The 16,986-nt window shown below is 47.5% G+C and overlaps 1 protein-coding gene across 2 annotated transcripts in view; it reads left to right on the top strand.

Annotated features, from left to right (window-relative positions):
- The window catches only part of KLHL8 (kelch like family member 8), a 66,009-nt gene that overhangs the window by 10,702 nt on the left and 38,321 nt on the right, over nt 1–16,986 (top strand). The window lies entirely within an intron of this gene.

Here is a 16,986-nt window from a genome sequence, read left to right as displayed (position 1 = left end):
GCGGCTTTCTCCAGGGGGTCCCCGATTTGTTTGGGGTTCCGAGCCGGTTCCCAGTCTTGCACGGTCCTGACGTTCCGGTTTGGGGAGCTTGTTACGTTCGTTTTCCTCCAGGCGGTGTTTAATGTCATGCTTTTGGTGGAGACCTCGCAGTTTTGGATACTAACCTGCTTTAATTGCCTTCCTTTAGATTTTGCGTCTTACCTTAAGGTATTGTTAGCGTAGGAGGATACTTTGGGCAAGGGTCCTCCTTAGAACCTGGGTTGGCACAAGTAATTAACCTGCCAGGTGCACGTGGGCTTTCTCGTTCTTTTTTTTTTTTTTTTTAAATACTGTTTTTCTTCTTACATAATTGTTTTCAGTCTTGTTTCTCCATCTTCCACGAGCCCTGGCCATGCTAAGGGGCGGGTGGTATTCGCTTGGCTGAGCACAGACCCTCTGCTAATGCTAGCGGCGCCTGTGAACTGCGTGCAGGTAGCTTTGCCATTTGGTTTTGCTTTTACGCCTGCTTCCTCGTGGCACCTTTTTTGGTTTGTCAGTCAAACAAACTGACCTACTTAAAACTTTAGTCATGTTCCCTTGAAAGTACCAAATAGTAGGAATACAAATATAAAAAGAAACACAAGCCGCTGCATTCAGCTGTGTGTGCTTAGAATCATATTCTTTTATTTCCACCCCGAGCCGGCCCCCGGGGCCTTGTGCTTGCTCGGAGAACACAACTCTGAATACATTCCCAGTTCCGCATTTTTACATTAAAACTATCCTTTCAGCATTTGATACTGTTGGTGCTATTGCTTTGTAACGTTGTATAGTCCGTAATGATTCCAGATCCTAACTTAAAAATCACAGTAATTAAATAGAGTGTATACTTCCCTGTCCCTATAGAAACGCAAGTTCGAAACCAGCCTGGGCCGTGTGGGCCCCTGTCTCAAAACAGCAGGAGGAAAAAAAAAAAAAAAAAAAAAGAAGAAGAAGAAGAAGAAGAAAGAAAAGAAACCCCAAAGTTGATATTTACATTTTCCCTCCCTCCCTCCCTCCCTCCCTCCCTCCCTCCCTCCCTCCCTCCCTCTCTTCCTTCCTTTCAGCATTTCCAGACAGGGTTTCTCTGTGTAGCCTTGGCTGCCTGAGATAGAATTCACTCTATAGACCAGGCTGGCCTCAAACTCAACAATGATCCCCCTGTCTCTGCCACCCTGAGTGCTGGGGTTAAAGACATGCGCCACCATGCCCAGCTTAAGCTTTCTATTTCTTATATTTATATATAAAAAGCTAAAGACATGAGCAAGAACAAATGTTTTATCAAACAACAAAATGCCATGGTTTTTCAGTGGTAGGCTTTTTAGTGTAATTTCTTTTTCTGGAAAAAGTTTTATATTAACTAATGAAGCAAGAGGAAATTAAATATTTAAAATTTTTCATTAAGAAACATTTTGTGCAATGCTGGAGATCAAATTCAGTTGAATATTTAAAATACACTAATTACTGTTTACTGCTTCCATATTTTATGTGTGGTTTGCCCGTCTGTTTGCTCTGCTCTGAGGAGAGCATAATAGTGGACTGAGCTCACATCTGCAATTAGTTCTGGGTTAAAATTCCTGCTCTCCACTCATTGGCTGTTTCATTATGATAAGTTGTTATCTGAACCTGTTGCCTTAGCTGTGGAAGGGGTAAAAATACCGCCTGCCTCTGCCTTCCTGGGGTCTTGAGGGTCACTGTATGTGGAGGCATCTTATACCCCACAGTCTACAAGCCCGGGTCACTGTGGGGGGGACATTCTGTACCCCACAGTCTACAAGCCCGAGTCGCTGTGGGGGACACTCTGTACCCCTCAGTCTACAAGCCCCGGTCACTGTGGGGGACACTCTGTACCCCACAGTCTACAAGCCAGGGTCACTGTGGGGGACACTCTGTACCCCTCAGTCTACAAGCCCCGGTCACTGTGGGGGGACATTCTGTACCCCATAGTCTACAAGCCCGGGTCACTGTGGGGGGGCATTCTGTACCCCACAGTCTACAACAGTCTACAAGCCGGGGTCACTGTGGGGGGACACTCTGTACCCCACAGTCTACAAGCCCGGGTCACTGTGGGGGGCACATTCTGTACCCCACAGTCTACAAGCCCGAGTCACTGTGGGGGACACTCTGTACCCCTCAGTCTACAAGCCCGGGTCACTGTGGGGGACACTCTGTACCCCACAGTCTACAAGCCGGGGTCACTGTGGGGGGACACTCTGTATCCCACAGTCTACAAGCCCGGGTCACTGTGGGGGGACATTCTGTACCCCTCAGTCTACAAGCCCGGGTCACTGTGGGGGACATTCTGTACCCCTCAGTCTACAAGCCCGGGTCACTGTGGGGGGGGACATTCTGTACCCCTCAGTCTACAAGCCCGGGTCACTGTGGTTGGGCATTCTGTACCCCTCAGTCTACAAGCCCGGGTCACTGTGGGGGGGGACATTCTGTACCCCACAGTCTACAAGCCTTGGTCACTGTGGGGGGGGGACATTCTGTACCCCTCAGTCTACAAGCCCGGGTCACTATGGAGGGGACATTCTGTACCCCATAGTCTACAAGCCCGGGTCACATGTTGCATTTAAGATGCACCAAGCACAACTTGCTGCCTGGTGGCCAGTGCTTTGTGACATGGTCACCTTGGTTTTGCCTTTGAAGGATTGGCTGTACTCGAGTATCATTACTTGACTGCATCTCTACTTTATTATTTGCTTATGATTTGTTTAGTTAGAGGTAGAATTCTGAGGGACTGGAGACACGCCCCTCCCGCGTGGTTCTTATTCCGAATCTGTAGCGTTCCTGCAGCCTACAGGTAACCTCCCAGGAGCCTAAGAATCCTGTGTGTATTTGTGTTTTCTGGAGAGTAGACCAGGTTCAACAGATACTCAAAGGGCTTTATAGTCCTCTTCCCCTCAAAGGCTCTTTTCTCCCTCCTTGTTTTATTTTCAAGACAATATCTTGCTTATGTCGTCTGGGCTGACGCTGAGCCTCACACCTCCTACCTCGCCTTGCCAAGTTCCTGGCCAGGTGTTTGGAATCACACACACAGTGGCTGGGTGTCGAGGGTTGAATGTGGGGAGGCAAGCCCAGTACTGCCAAGCTACGCTATGCGTGCACACATTCCCGCGCATCCTCCCTCCCCCTCAGCCCTCCTCCACTGCCAGGCTCCAAGAACTTCAGTGTCTCCAAGCTTTCTTTTCTAGAAAACTTGCAGATTTTTAAAATGGGAGTGGGGTGGTAGAGGAGGGACATTTGAAGTAGAGTGCTCCCTTCCCTCCAGAAGTGAGTGGAAGGTGATGTTTATGACACGGGCCTCCTAGAGGCAAGGCCACTGACTGGTCCTTAGCATAGGCTATTGCTAGAATGCTAGTCAGGCTGTCGTTGTCAGGTGTCTACCTGCTGTGCCTGTCAGCTGGGGCGGCCATTAGAGTCCGTGACCCAGGACTGCCTTATAGCCCAGCGTGCTTGAATATTATTTTAAATGCTAAGAGACAACTTGGTTTGTTTTAAAATTTGGGCATTCTTGTTCTCAGTAGAATACCAAATGCTAGGAAAATTACTTTACCTTTCAAAGTAGATATTCATGTAGCAAAAATATTATGTAATATTATTGTATGTACAAAATAAAAGTTTGTACCAACCAGTTGGTGGTTATCTTGACATTCAGTACTGTTGGTTTGGAAGTAACATATTTTACAGAAAATTTTAACTGTCTTATATAGATCTATTACGAGATAGTAATTTATGGTTTTAATTTGATAGAGTTTAATCTTGGGAGTTCTAGCATCAGCCTATTTCTAAGTTTGAATTCACTCTTACAGTAGAGTTTAGAAGCAGCTGCATCTAAGTGCACCATTTCCCTGTGCAGCGGTAGAGTGCTGGGCTTTGAGGCTTTACAGTGTGAAGCCAGCTCCTGGGTCTAGGTGAGTCGCCCACAGCATTCGCAGTGCATGGAGAGAGAGTCTGGGGGCGCCTGACGCTATACCGACGGATGAGTGGCGCTCGCCGCAGAGGGATAGCTTTTTGCTTTAACTCTCCCTTTGATACGAGGCAGTATTTTTATTGGAAATCTGAATGGCTTACAAAGTTGAAGATTCATAACCTCATAGTCCTTGGGAATTTGTGGTAAGGAACAGAACTGTGGCTCTGCACACTTGCTTCTCACAGGTAGAAGCTGAGAGCAAAGATCACGCGAGAGGGCAGTGCTGGGGTTTGTGGGAAGCTGCTTCTACATGAGGTCACCCTACTGCTTCACTTAATAAAGGATTATTTTCTTCAGTTGTGAGAGTTCGAGTTAAATTAGCTGTATTTAAACACCAAATGGTGATCGTTTTGAAAACAAACCTTACTCACAGGAAGACTGCTGCTTGAAGATGGGTGGCTTTCTTGGGTTCTCTCTCTCTCTCTCTCTCTCTCTCTCTCTCTCTCTCTCTCTCTCTCTCTCTCTCTCTCTCTCTCATTCGTACTATTTTGGTGCTCATTAAGACAAATATAGGCAGCTCCACGGAGCTAGAAGCAATGCCGCATTGGTCCGTGGTGAGACTTGGGCTTTGTGGTCAGGCTAACCGATGCTGACTCCTGGGCATGCCTGCTCTCCACCTGTGTAGTGTAGGGTGCGCTTTCTTACCTTCTCTGAGCCTCTTTATTTCACTGTAGTTAGAATTTGTGCCTCTTTAGGTGGCATTGAGATGAATACACATGAAGTATTTAAGTCATCATAGAGTGTGTGTGTGTGTGTGTGTGTGTGTGTGTGTGTGTGTGTAAAAGGGCAACAAGGTGATATAGTCTTTGTCTTTGTTATGGAGGGTTCTCAGTATTTGCATCCTAATGTCAATCATTATAAAACCTACTTAATTTCTTTGCTGTAAAATAAAATATTAATTGGAGAATTGTTTTCCTAGCCAAGAACCTCTGGGTCAATACTTTATCAAAGTAAAAACATTCATTTATTAGATGCCTATTGTATGCGAAATCCAAAGCCAAATACTTTATATTGCCTCACTTCATTTAAATTTCACAACCTCCTTCAAGGAAAGCCAAATTCAGAGTCGTTTTGTGTGATTCACCCAAGCCATCACAGTTAGTAGAGAGTCCTAGACTGTCTGACTCCTGAGTCTGTGCCCTGAGCCACTAAAGGATGCAAGGCAACAGCCCTCTGTGGCATTGTTGTTACAACAGCTTTCTCTAGCACTGTGGTCATTACAACTGGAGACAACTGACTGAGAGCCAGGGTCAGACTGTTGCCTGTAGACTGAAGCCAGGCCGCTGCCTGCACCTGTGGCTGCCGACGTGCCAGGACACGTGTGCTTTTCGTGTCTGTTGTCAACAGGAGACCATATAGCCCACAGAGCCCACATATCTCCTGCCTGGCCCTTATACCCAGAAGATCGCTGGCTCCGAAGCTGGAGCAATCCCGTTCTTTATAAGTGAGAACGACTCAGGAGAGTATGTAACACCCCAGTAATAGCACCCCACTACTGCCATATCAACAGGATGTGATCATTGTACGCGGGATTTGGAAGTGTGAAAAGTGTATGGAACTTAGCCAACTTACAATACCAGCTGGGAAAATAACAGTATTCACTCAGTCTCCTCTCTTAGAACTACTTTGGAATGCTTTGGAATATTGTTGACATGATTATGCCTCAAGCTGTGTGGCCCGGGTGAAATCCCTCTGCCTAGTTCTCTGTAGTAAACAGCACTTGCAATCGGTTCATTATCGGAGTCCATGAGAGCCAGTGTGGAGTGACAGTGAGAGGACAGAGGAGTCGGAGAAGAGACTGTTTGATGATAGCACTGACTGGACAGGCAAGGCCCACATGGAGAAATGCATGATGGGACTAACTGGGCAGGCAAGGCCCACAGTGGAGAAATGCATGATGGGAGTAACTGGACAGGCAAGGCCCACAGTGGAGAAATGCATGATGGGAGTAACTGGACAGGCAAGGCCCACAGTGGAGAAATGCATGATGGGAGTAACTGGACAGGCAAGGCCCACAGTGGAGAAATGCATGATGGGAGTAACTGGACAGGCAAGGCCCACAGTGGAGAAATGCATGATGGGAGTAACTGGGCAGGCAAGGCCCACAGTGGAGAAATGCATGATGGGACTAACTGGGCAGGCAAGGCCCACAGTGGAGAAATGCATGATGGGACTAACTGGGCAGGCAAGACTCACAGTGGAGAAATGCATGATGGGAGTAGCTGGGCAGGCAAGACTCACAGTGGAGAAATGCATGATGGGAGTAACTGGACAGGCAAGGCCCACAGTGGAGAAATGCATGATGGGACTAACTGGACAGGCAAGGCCCACAGTGGAGAAATGCATGATGGGACTAACTGGACAGGCAAGGCCCACAGTGGAGAAATGCATGACAGCAAGTGTGCCTTGACACATGAGTTTTGCGTTTGTGACTTGGTGTTTGAGACACACTGCTCTTGTGTATGTCGTAATGGTGAAACATAGCAGGAGTCTCTTCCTTGAGCACCAGGAACTAGTGCTTTGCAAATCCTTTGTGGTCAAAGACTAATTAGTGGGACAGTGTTTTTATAAAAGACACGAAAGTGAAATGCAAATGGCATATAAGTTATAATTATTCAGTAGATATGAAATTGCTCTTTCAAATGTTTCAGGTATCTATATGCTCTAGCATATAAATGCCTAAGGACTCCACTTTTAAACTTCCATTATCTGCATCATTACCAATAAAAGATTTGTATTCCTTCTTCCATCTTCAGACTCTGCAGAACCCTGTGACACTGACTGATGGACTGAGTGGTAGTGTGTGATCATTTGAATGTCGTCTTAACAAAATAGGCCCTAAGTAGAACTGTGATATAAAATAATTGTTCATAGAACATGTAAATAACGTGGTTATTAAGATGATAGTAACATCTAAAATATCCTAATGCCGCGGTGTTCTGTAGTAGTGCATGGAACCAACAAACCAGGGGCTGACCCCTCTGAAACCATGAGCCAAAATAAGCAAACCTTGTCTCCTTCATGTTGTTTATTAGGTCAGGTAATTTTTCACAGCTACTAGAAAAGTAGCTAATACGTTCATTACAAGTATTTTAAATTTTGCCAAAAAGTTGTATATGACATGACCTGCTTTATGATGAATGTAATGAAAAGATAAAATAAGTTTGTGATGGTCACACAAAAGTGTACCCAGGCCAGTCTAGGAACCCAGGAGACTATGAAGACATGATTATTTCTCTCTTTGGTTCTACACAAAGGTGGGCTTGCCATCTCATATTACGAACATATGGACTGGTAAATGCATATCCATGCACCACCAGCTTATAGGCATAACTCCTAAATTAGCCAAATGCTGATAGCGGCTTTTTCCCCCTCTTTTGTATCACTTAAAATTTTCATCTGCCTGAATTGTAAATAGCACAAACTGAAGTTTTCCCAAGCACTGTGTGTCAGTAGCGCTGCTGCTCCCTACAGTGGGCATGACAGCAGCGGTGTGTGTCAGTATCACTGCTGCTCCCTACAGTGGGGGTGACGGCAGCGGTGTGTGTCAGTATCACTGCTGCTCCCTACAGTGGGTGTGAGGGCAGCGGTTTGTGTCAGTAGCGCTGCTGCTCCCTACAGTGGGTGTGAGGGCAGCGGTGTGTGTCAGTAGCGCTGCTGCTCCCTACAGTGGGCATGACGGCAGCTGCTGCACAGTGCTGAGTCTTGCCTCACTCGGCACTGCAGGGCTGCGATTGAGTGTAAGGAGAGCCTTGTGTATGCTGTGTGGGCGCTTGTACCGAGCTGCATCCCAGTCCCACAGCACTGCTTAAGTGTGTCAGTTAGAATGCCGTTTGGAGTTTTGTTTTGCTTGATTTGTAAGATAGGATTCTCCTTGCAGAGGACCCGAGTTCAGTCCCCAGCACCCACGTGTTGGCTCACAACTATCCATAAGTCCCGTTCCAGGCACCCCAACACCCTCTTCGGACCAGGCACTAGGGGAGCACATGGCGCCCATGTATGCATATGGGTGGGTAGATAGATTGAAAGATGGATGGATGGATGGATGGATGGATGGATGGATAGATGGATGGATGGATAGATAGATAGATGATAGGTGGATGGATAGATGATAGGTGGATGGATAGATGGATAGATGGATGGATGGATAGATGATAGATAGACAGATGATAGATAGATAGATGAAAGAACACAAAATAAAAGGCTATGTCTCACACTGTAGCCCAGGATAGCCTGGAACTCACTGTGTAGCTTAGGGTTGGCCTTGAGCTGCTTCATGCCAGCATCAGACTTCCAAGTTCTGGGATTATAAGTGTAATCCTCTACACGCATCTGGAGTTCTTTCTACTCAGCACTTTGCTCATGAAAGTGTGCTGTAAATAGAGCTGCTTCTTGTTGCAAGTTATCTTTAGTTAGGTGTTTATGCTGTGTAGTAGCCCTGTGTGTGGATGTTACATGCTGGGCAGTGGAAGTAGGAAGGAGCTAGGATATGGTGGTGCGCTCTCTTCGTTGATGGTCTAGGATACGGTGGTGCGCTCTCTTCGTTGATGGTCTAGGATACGGTGGTGCGCTCTCTCTTCGTTGATGGTCTAGGATACGGTGGTGCGCTCTCTCTTCGTTGATGGTCTAGGATATGGTGGTGCGCTCTCTTCATTGATGGTCTAGGATACGGTGGTGTGCTCTCTCTTCGTTGATGGTCTAGGATACGGTGGTGCGCTCTCTCTTCGTTGATGGTCTAGGATATGGTGGTGCGCTCTCTTCATTGATGGTCTAGGATACGGTGGTGTGCTCTCTCTTCGTTCATGGTCTAGGATACGGTGGTGCGCTCTCTTCATTGATGGTCTAGGATACGGTGGTGCACTCTCTCTTCGTTCATGGTCTAGGATACGGTGGTGCGCTCTCTCTTCATTGATGGTCTAGGATATGGTGGTGCTCTCTCTTCGTTCATGGTCTAGGATACGGTGGTGCGCTCTCTCTTCATTGATGGTCTAGGATACGGTGGTGCGCTCTCTCTTCGTTGATGGTCTAGGATACGGTGGTGCGCTCTCTCTTCGTTCATGGTCTAGGATACGGTGGTGCGCTCTCTCTTCGTTGATGGTCTATGATACGGTGGTGCACTCTCTTAGTTCATGGTCTAGGATACGGTGGTGCGCTCTCTCTTCGTTGATGGTCTAGGATACAGTGGTGCTCTCTCTTCATTGATGGTCTAGGATACTGTGGTGCTCTCTCTTCATTGATGGTCTAGGATACGGTGGTGCTCTCTCTCTTCATTGATGGTCTAGGATACGGTGGTGCTCTCTCTTCATTGATGGTCTAGGATACTGTGGTGCTCTCTCTTCATTGATGGTCTAGGATACGGTGGTGCTCTCTCTCTTCATTGATGGTCTAGGATACGGTGGTGTGCTCTTTTCATTGATGGTCTAGGATACGGTGGTGCTCTCTCTCTTCATTGATGGTCTAGGATACGGTGGTGCTCTCTCTTCATTGATGGTCTAGGATACGGTGGTGCTCTCTCTCTTCATTGATGGTCTAGGATACGGTGGTGCTCTCTCTTCATTGATGGTCTAGGATACGGTGGTGCTCTCTCTTCATTGATGGTCTAGGATACGGTGGTGCTCTCTCTTCATTGATGGTCTAGGATACGGTGGTGTTCTCTCGTCATTGATGGTCTAGGATACGGTGGTGCTCTCTCTTCATTGATGGTCTAGGATACGGTGGTGCGCTCTCTCTTCGTTGATGGTCTAGGATACGGTGGTGCTCTCTCTTCATTGATGGTCTAGGATACGGTGGTGCGCTCGCTCTTCATTGATGGTCTAGGATACGGTGGTGCGCTCTCTCTTCATTGATGGTCTAGGATACGGTGGTGCGCTCTCCATTGATGGTCTAGGATACGGTGGTGCGCTCTCTCTTCGTTGATGGTCTAGGATACGGTGGTGCTCTCTCTTCATTGATGGTCTAGGATACGGTGGTGCTCTCTCTTCATTGATGGTCTAGGATACGGTGGTGCTCTCTCTTCATTGATGGTCTAGGATACGGTGGTGCGCTCTCTTCATTGATGGTCTAGGATACGGTGGTGCGCTCTCTCTTCGTTGATGGTCTAGGATACGGTGGTGCGCTCTCTCTTCATTGATGGTCTAGGATATGGTGGTGCGCTCTCTCTTCATTGATGGTCTAGGATATGGTGGTGCTCTCTCTTCATTGATGGTCTAGGATATGGTGGTGCGCTCTCTCTTCATTGATGGTCTAGGATACGGTGGTGCGCTCTCTCTTCGTTCATGGTCTAGGATATGGTGGTGCTCTCTCTTCGTTCATGGTCTAGGATACGGTGGTGCTCTCTCTTCATTGTTGGTCTAGGATACGGTGGTGCGCTCTCTCTTCGTTGTTGGTCTAGGATATGGTGGTGCGCTCTCTCTTCGTTGTTGGTCTAGGATATGGTGGTGCTCTCTCTTCGTTCATGGTCTAGGATATGGTGGTGCGCTCTCTCTTCATTGTTGGTCTAGGATACGGTGGTGCGCTCTCTCTTCATTGTTGGTCTAGGATACGGTGGTGTGCTCTCTCTTCGTTGTTGGTCTAGGATACGGTGGTGCGCTCTCTCTTCGTTGTTGGTCTAGGATACGGTGGTGCGCTCTCTTTTCGTTGATGGTCTAGGATACGGTGGTGCGCTCTCTCTTCGTTGATGGTCTAGGATACAGTGGTGCGCTCTCTCTTCGTTGTTGGTCTAGGATACGGTGGTGCGCTCTCTCTTCGTTGTTGGTCTAGGATACGGTGGTGCGCTCTCTCTTCGTTGTTGGTCTAGGATACGGTGGTGCGCTCTCTCTTCGTTGTTGGTCTAGGATACGGTGGTGCGCTCTCTCTTCGTTGTTGGTCTAGGATACGGTGGTGCGCTCTCTCTTCGTTGTTGGTCTAGGATACGGTGGTGCGCTCTCTCTTCGTTGTTGGTCTAGGATACGGTGGTGCGCTCTCTCTTCGTTGTTGGTCTAGGATACGGTGGTGCGCTCTCTCTTCGTTGATGGTCTAGGATACAGTGGTGTGCTCTCTCTTCGTTGATGGTCTTGCTTTCTGTAATTCCCTAGACATGTATTTGCATGATAAACGTCAGTTTGTTTGGTACACTGTGTCTACATCAGGTCATTAGAACCTGCTTCTGTTGAGTATATTTTGTTCATCCTTTGATGATTTGTTGGTTGACATTGGAACATAGAGGTGTAGAGAGAAAACAGGAGGCCCCAATTGTTCCATTGTGTTAATGTTTCAGGGTGTCTTGAGGTAGAGTTGCGCGGCCTTTTCTCCTTTTTCCTGCTACTGCGGCTACCTTTTCTTTTTAAAGCAGCTTAAAGTGCTCTGAGAGGGGGAGTTGTTTTTTCTCACTCCTGATGGGGCAGGAATCTCAGTTGTAGTTGAGAAAACTCTTTGCTGTTTTTAAGTCCTGGAGCTTAGGGTGAACTGTATTTTTACTGAGCACTAGTACTTAGTGCTGTGTGTTGTGCAGGTTCTTGTGTGTGCAGCTACATATGTGTGTACATGTGTGGGCATATGTTTACATGTACACATACATATGTATGCCTGTGGAGGTCAGAGGCCCACCTAGGGTGTTATTCACCTTGTTTAAGACAGTTTCTCACTAAGACCTGGGGCTGGGCATTGAGCTAGGCAGGTCAGAGCCTCAGGGGTCCACTTCTTTCTGCTTCCTCATCACATATTCAGCTTTTTATGTGGATTTTGGGGACTCATCTTCAGGCACTTTTCCTCTTGGGCTGTCTCCCCAGTCCTTAGTATACAGTCCCAAATTATATTCAGTTCTTTTTTTTTTTTTTTAAGATTTATTTATTTATGTTTACAGTGTTCTGCCTGCATGTACACCTGCAGGTCAGTAGGGGGCACCAGATCTCATCTTAGATGGGTGTGAGCCACCATGTTGTTGCTGGGAATTGAACTCAGTCAGGGCCTCTGGAAGAGCAGCCAGTGCTCTTAACCTCTGAGCCATCTCTCCAGCCCTATATTATGTTTTTTAGACAGATTCAGATGTACTTAAGAAAATGTTATTTTCTGAACCTTTGCCTTCCTGAGACAAATCTGAGTCCCATTTCTTCCTGGAGTGCAGGACAGATAAGGAACATTGTTAAGAACAGGATTGAACATGGTTAAAACTCAGTATTGGTATTGATAATAAGTTCCTGCTTAAAGCACTCTGCCTGAAGTTTATTCTTACATAAATGAAAAGGTTAGGGCTAGGGTGGCTGGGTGCCTTAGTTGGCAGCTGCTAGACTCTTCCCTGGTACCCCGATTTCCCTGAGAAAGAAAGGCCTGCCAGACAGTTGGCTGGACAACCTTTATGTCACTTTGAATACTCCTCGGGCACTTTGAGGAAGTTACACAGCTATTGAAAGCACTTGCTGCTGAAGCTTACCTTCTAAAGAGGTGTTTCCAGGCACGGCTGTTAAAATAACTTACTCCAGACCTTCCACGCAGCCGTTTCCTGGGCAGAGAGGGAGAGCAGTTCCCTGGTGACCCACTAGAGAGATTATGCATAGGGGACAGCCAGAGTTGCTATAAATACAGTTGGTCATTTACACGAAGGTCTGAAATGATTGGTGCAAACACCCCTTTTCTGTGTACGTAAAGCAGGCTCTTATTTACACATGGTGAACTGAATGGAGTACCTTCCTGTTTTGCCTCCTCTGGTCTTAAAATACTCTGTTCAATTAAAAGAATCTCCCTAGTGAGAGCTGGAGCGGTGGCTCAGAGGGTAAGAGCACTGGCTGCTCTTCTAAAGGTCCTGAGTTCAATTCCCAGCAGCCATGTGGTGACTCAGAACCATTTAGGATGAGGTTTGGTGCCCTCTCCTGGCATCCAGGCACACATGCAGGCAGATACTGTATGGATAATAAATAAATAAATCTTTTTTAAAAAAAAACCCACCACCAACAACAATCTGCCCGGTATTCTTTTCTTGCTTTTTTTTTTTTTGTGAAGATCCATCCATCATTTGTAGAGTGGACTGAGCTGATAATGCAAAGAAAGAAAGGTGTGGTAGTAAGTGGGACAGCAGCAGGAGTGGTAGTGGAGTGGCTGGCAGCTGAAACGCAGAAGTAGTGGAGCCAGATTATGGTAGTGGCTCTGACACTGCAAAAGAGGCCAAGGTGTGGAGGGCAGCCACACAGAGAGGCCAGTGGCCTCCACAGCAGCAGAGGAGTGGCCAGTGGCCTCCACAGCAGCAGAGGAGTGGCCAGTGGCTGAACAGCAGCAGAGGAGTGGCCAGTGGCTGAACAGCAGCAGAGGAGTGGCCAGTGGCTGAACAGCAGCAGAGGAGTGGCCAGTGGCTGAACAGCAGCAGAGGAGTGGCCAGTGGCTGAACAGCAGCAGAGGAGTGGCCAGTGGCCTCCACAGCAGCAGAGGAGTGGCCAGTGGCTGAACAGCAGCAGAGGAGTGGCCAGTGGCTGAACAGCAGCAGAGGAGTGGCCAGTGGCTGAACAACAGCAGAGGAGTGGCCAGTGGCTGAACAGCAGCAGAGGAGTGGCCAGTGGCCTCCACAGCAGCAGAGGAGTGGCCAGTGGCTGAACAGCAGCAGAGGAGTGGCCAGTGGCTGAACAGCAGCAGAGGAGTGGCCAGTGGCTGAACAGCAGCAGAGGAGTGGCCAGTGGCTGAACAGCAGAAGTGGAGCTCAGCCAGAAAGCAGCCACAGGATAGGCAGAGCCACAAAGACCAGCAGCAGAGCCAAAGTGGAAGTTGGATAAGAAGGGCAAGGCTGGCTGCTGCCCCGGCACCAGCGGCAGCCATTACAGCAGTCACAGCGACACGCCGCCATAGAACAGCCGGGGAGAGTGGTGGGGGAACAGTCAGAAAGTGAAGAGAAAGCGAGAGAAGGCGAGAGATGGCAGAGAGCTAAGACTGAGAAAGGAAGAATACTGAAGAGATTCAGAGAAGGAAAACAGCAGACCCAAGAGTCTCAGACCCTGGAGACCTGGGAGCTTAAGGCACCATGGAGGGCTATGGGATCTTCACCGCCTTGCTTAGGAGCTGCAGTGCCAGCTGTTATCCAGACCACATGGGCCCAGAAGCTACAGGGCTAGCTGCCATTGGGGTCTGAGGAGTCCTAGTGTGCTAGGCCTGAAAGGCCTGAGGCCTGCGTGATCGCTGTAACACCAGAGGCACCCCTGCCTGGAGGAGCTCCTCTCTCCCACTAAAGACCCCAGCCGGTGGGCAGCATTCTCACTCTTTTTCAAAGTTGATTATGTTGCATTTTATGTTTATTTCTTTTATCATTACATTTTAAAACAGACTGTTTAAAGAGTTTTATATAGGGTGTGTGTGTGTGTGTGTGTGTGTGTGTGTGTGTGTGTGTGTGTGTGTGTAGGCATGTTTATGGAGGAGTGAATGTACATGTGTGTGTGTGAGTGTGAGTGTAGTTATACATGTATGCATGTGTGAATATGGAGACCAGAAATCATTCCTCAAGAGCCTTCCTCATGGTTTGAGACAGAGTTGCCCACTGGTACCTGTGGCTCACCAGTTAGGCTAAACTGGCCTATACGCTCCAGGGATCAACCGTCTTTGCCCCCAGCACTGTGACACAAGTTTACACCATCCTCTGATGCAACAAGCTGCGTGGGTGTGGGCATTGGCACACACATGTGCTGGCGGGTGTGGGAGCCAGAAGTCAATGTTACCTTCCTCAGTTGTGGCCCACCTCATTTTTCTGAGGCAGTGCCTCACCCTGAATCTGGAGCTTGCCAATTTCAATATTTTATATGGGTCTTGGAGAGCAGACTTGTTCATCTTGTATGACATGCTTTTGTCGCAAGCATTTTACTGATTGACATCTCTCTCTATCCTTTTGTAGACATTTTTGGGCTCTTTTATCTGGTCCAAATCTAATTTCAAATTTAAAAATATTTTAGGATAGTGAATGTCCTAATACTTGATATATGCTACATGAATTTAAACATAAAGATAGGATAATGGTTCTACTACTGTCAGGTCAAGTATAGGAACAGTATCTGCAGCTGTCTGTCTGTCTGTCTGTCTGTCTGTCTGTCTCTATCTACATAGTCTATATTTATTATCTATCTACATCACCGACATCTGGATTGAAATCCTCACCTCCAACCCTGAAAAAATATATCACTATCATCTTATAAGATGTTAATGTGTGTTATTCAAGTGAAACACAACACAAATCAGTGCTGTGCAGAGCCTCACAGAAGGACACACTCACATGTCACTGGGAGATTAGAAAAGGCTTCATAAGGACTGTATTTAAGCCAGGCCTCAACATGATTCCCTCATAGCAACTGCCTTGAGCACGCGCACATTTATTCTGCGAAACTGGGTAAGGAAGCTGGCATGTTAGGAAATGAATGGGCCGTTAGCAGCACTGGGGCTCCACTCCTCCTGTTTCCTAGAGGGATGGCCCCAGGCAAGCTAGGGACATTTAGGCCTTCTATGCGGTTAGGACCTAAATGAGAGAGCCTGTGCGGGCGGCACATAGCGACTTCATGAGGGCTCTGCAGCTAGGGAGAGCGGGGATCTGGCGCCCATGATTTGCTCTCTACTCCTCTTACTTGCAGTGTTCTGAACAGGACCATGGTGGAAAACTGTGCAGACTGCAGAGCCCCACTGCTGGTCTGAAAGTCACCTGGTGGAGGGTTCTCCTTACATGTCCTCAGTGTCACCTCTAAAAAGGGCCGAGTAGCTACCTCACAGCTCAAAATTGTAGTGAGGACCAAACTGCACAAAGCACCAGGACAGTGGCTGGACCATGTTTCTGTGATTACAGCTGATGGTTCAGATGACGATTATATTTCCCTGGTGTGATGTATGTCAGCCTTCATACCTCATTCTGTGAGCTGACTTACCCATTCTGTAGTAGAGAGGCCTTTGACCACACATATTCACACACACACACACTCTCACACACACATACATACACACACACACACTCATACCTACACACACACTCATACACTCACACACACATACACACACATACATTCACACACATACACTCACACATACACACACACTCATACACTCACACACACTCACTCTCACACATCACACACTCAGTCACTCATACACACACACACACACTCATACACTCACACACACATACACACACACACTCACTCTCACACACATCACACTCACACTCAGTCACTCATACACACACACACAAACACACACACACACACACACACACACACACGAGTTGTACCCTGAGTATGTTGGAATACTCCTTTCTTTTTTCTGCCTTAGCTTTATTGTCCTATGGTCAGGTTGGCGTTTTGGGTGTACTAAGCTATGCATTTGTAAGGGTCAGCGGGCATGACAGTTCCTTCTCCACAGCCTTGTGTCACCTTTAGCCACACCCTCTCCCTGCTCTAATTGTGGACTAATGTCCCATCTTGTAGCTGCACCACCACGGGTTTAACACTCATCTCAACACCACTTGGCTTGTTTCTGGGTTTTAGCTGTTGTGACTAGGGCAGCTATCAAATTTTACAAGCTCTTAAGCAATGACAAGTTTTCCTATCTTAAGGGTAAGTTGGTTTGTTTGGTCCTGCTGTATACTTATTAAAAATAGTCAAAACAAACTTTAGAATAGCTGAACTGTCTTATATTCCCACCAGTAATATTTAAAATGTTCAGGCATTTCTTACCTTTATCAACATTTGCAATTTTGAAAATAATTTTTGTTAGCATACAGATAAGTCAGTTTCTTTATGAAATTTTCATACATCTATATCATTATATTGCCCTTATTCACTACCTCCCCATCTCCCTCCCCCTCACTGCCCCCCTCAGCAACAGTCTTTCTTCATGATGCATCCATTCCTTTACCCCTCCCCACCCCCTCCCTTCCCTTCCCTCTCCCCTCCTCCTCCCCTCCCCCTCTCCTCCCCCACCCCCTCCCTCTCTCCTCCCCCTCCCCTCCCTTCCCTCTCCCCTCCCTCTTTCCTCCCCCTCCCCTCCCTTCCCCCTCCCCCTCCCCTTCC

The sequence above is a fragment of the Acomys minous genome, assembly GCF_964271855.1.
Source record: "Acomys minous genome assembly, chromosome: 15".
Taxonomy (NCBI): Eukaryota; Metazoa; Chordata; class Mammalia; order Rodentia; family Muridae; genus Acomys; species Acomys minous.
This window is presented reverse-complemented; position numbering and strand designations above follow the sequence as displayed.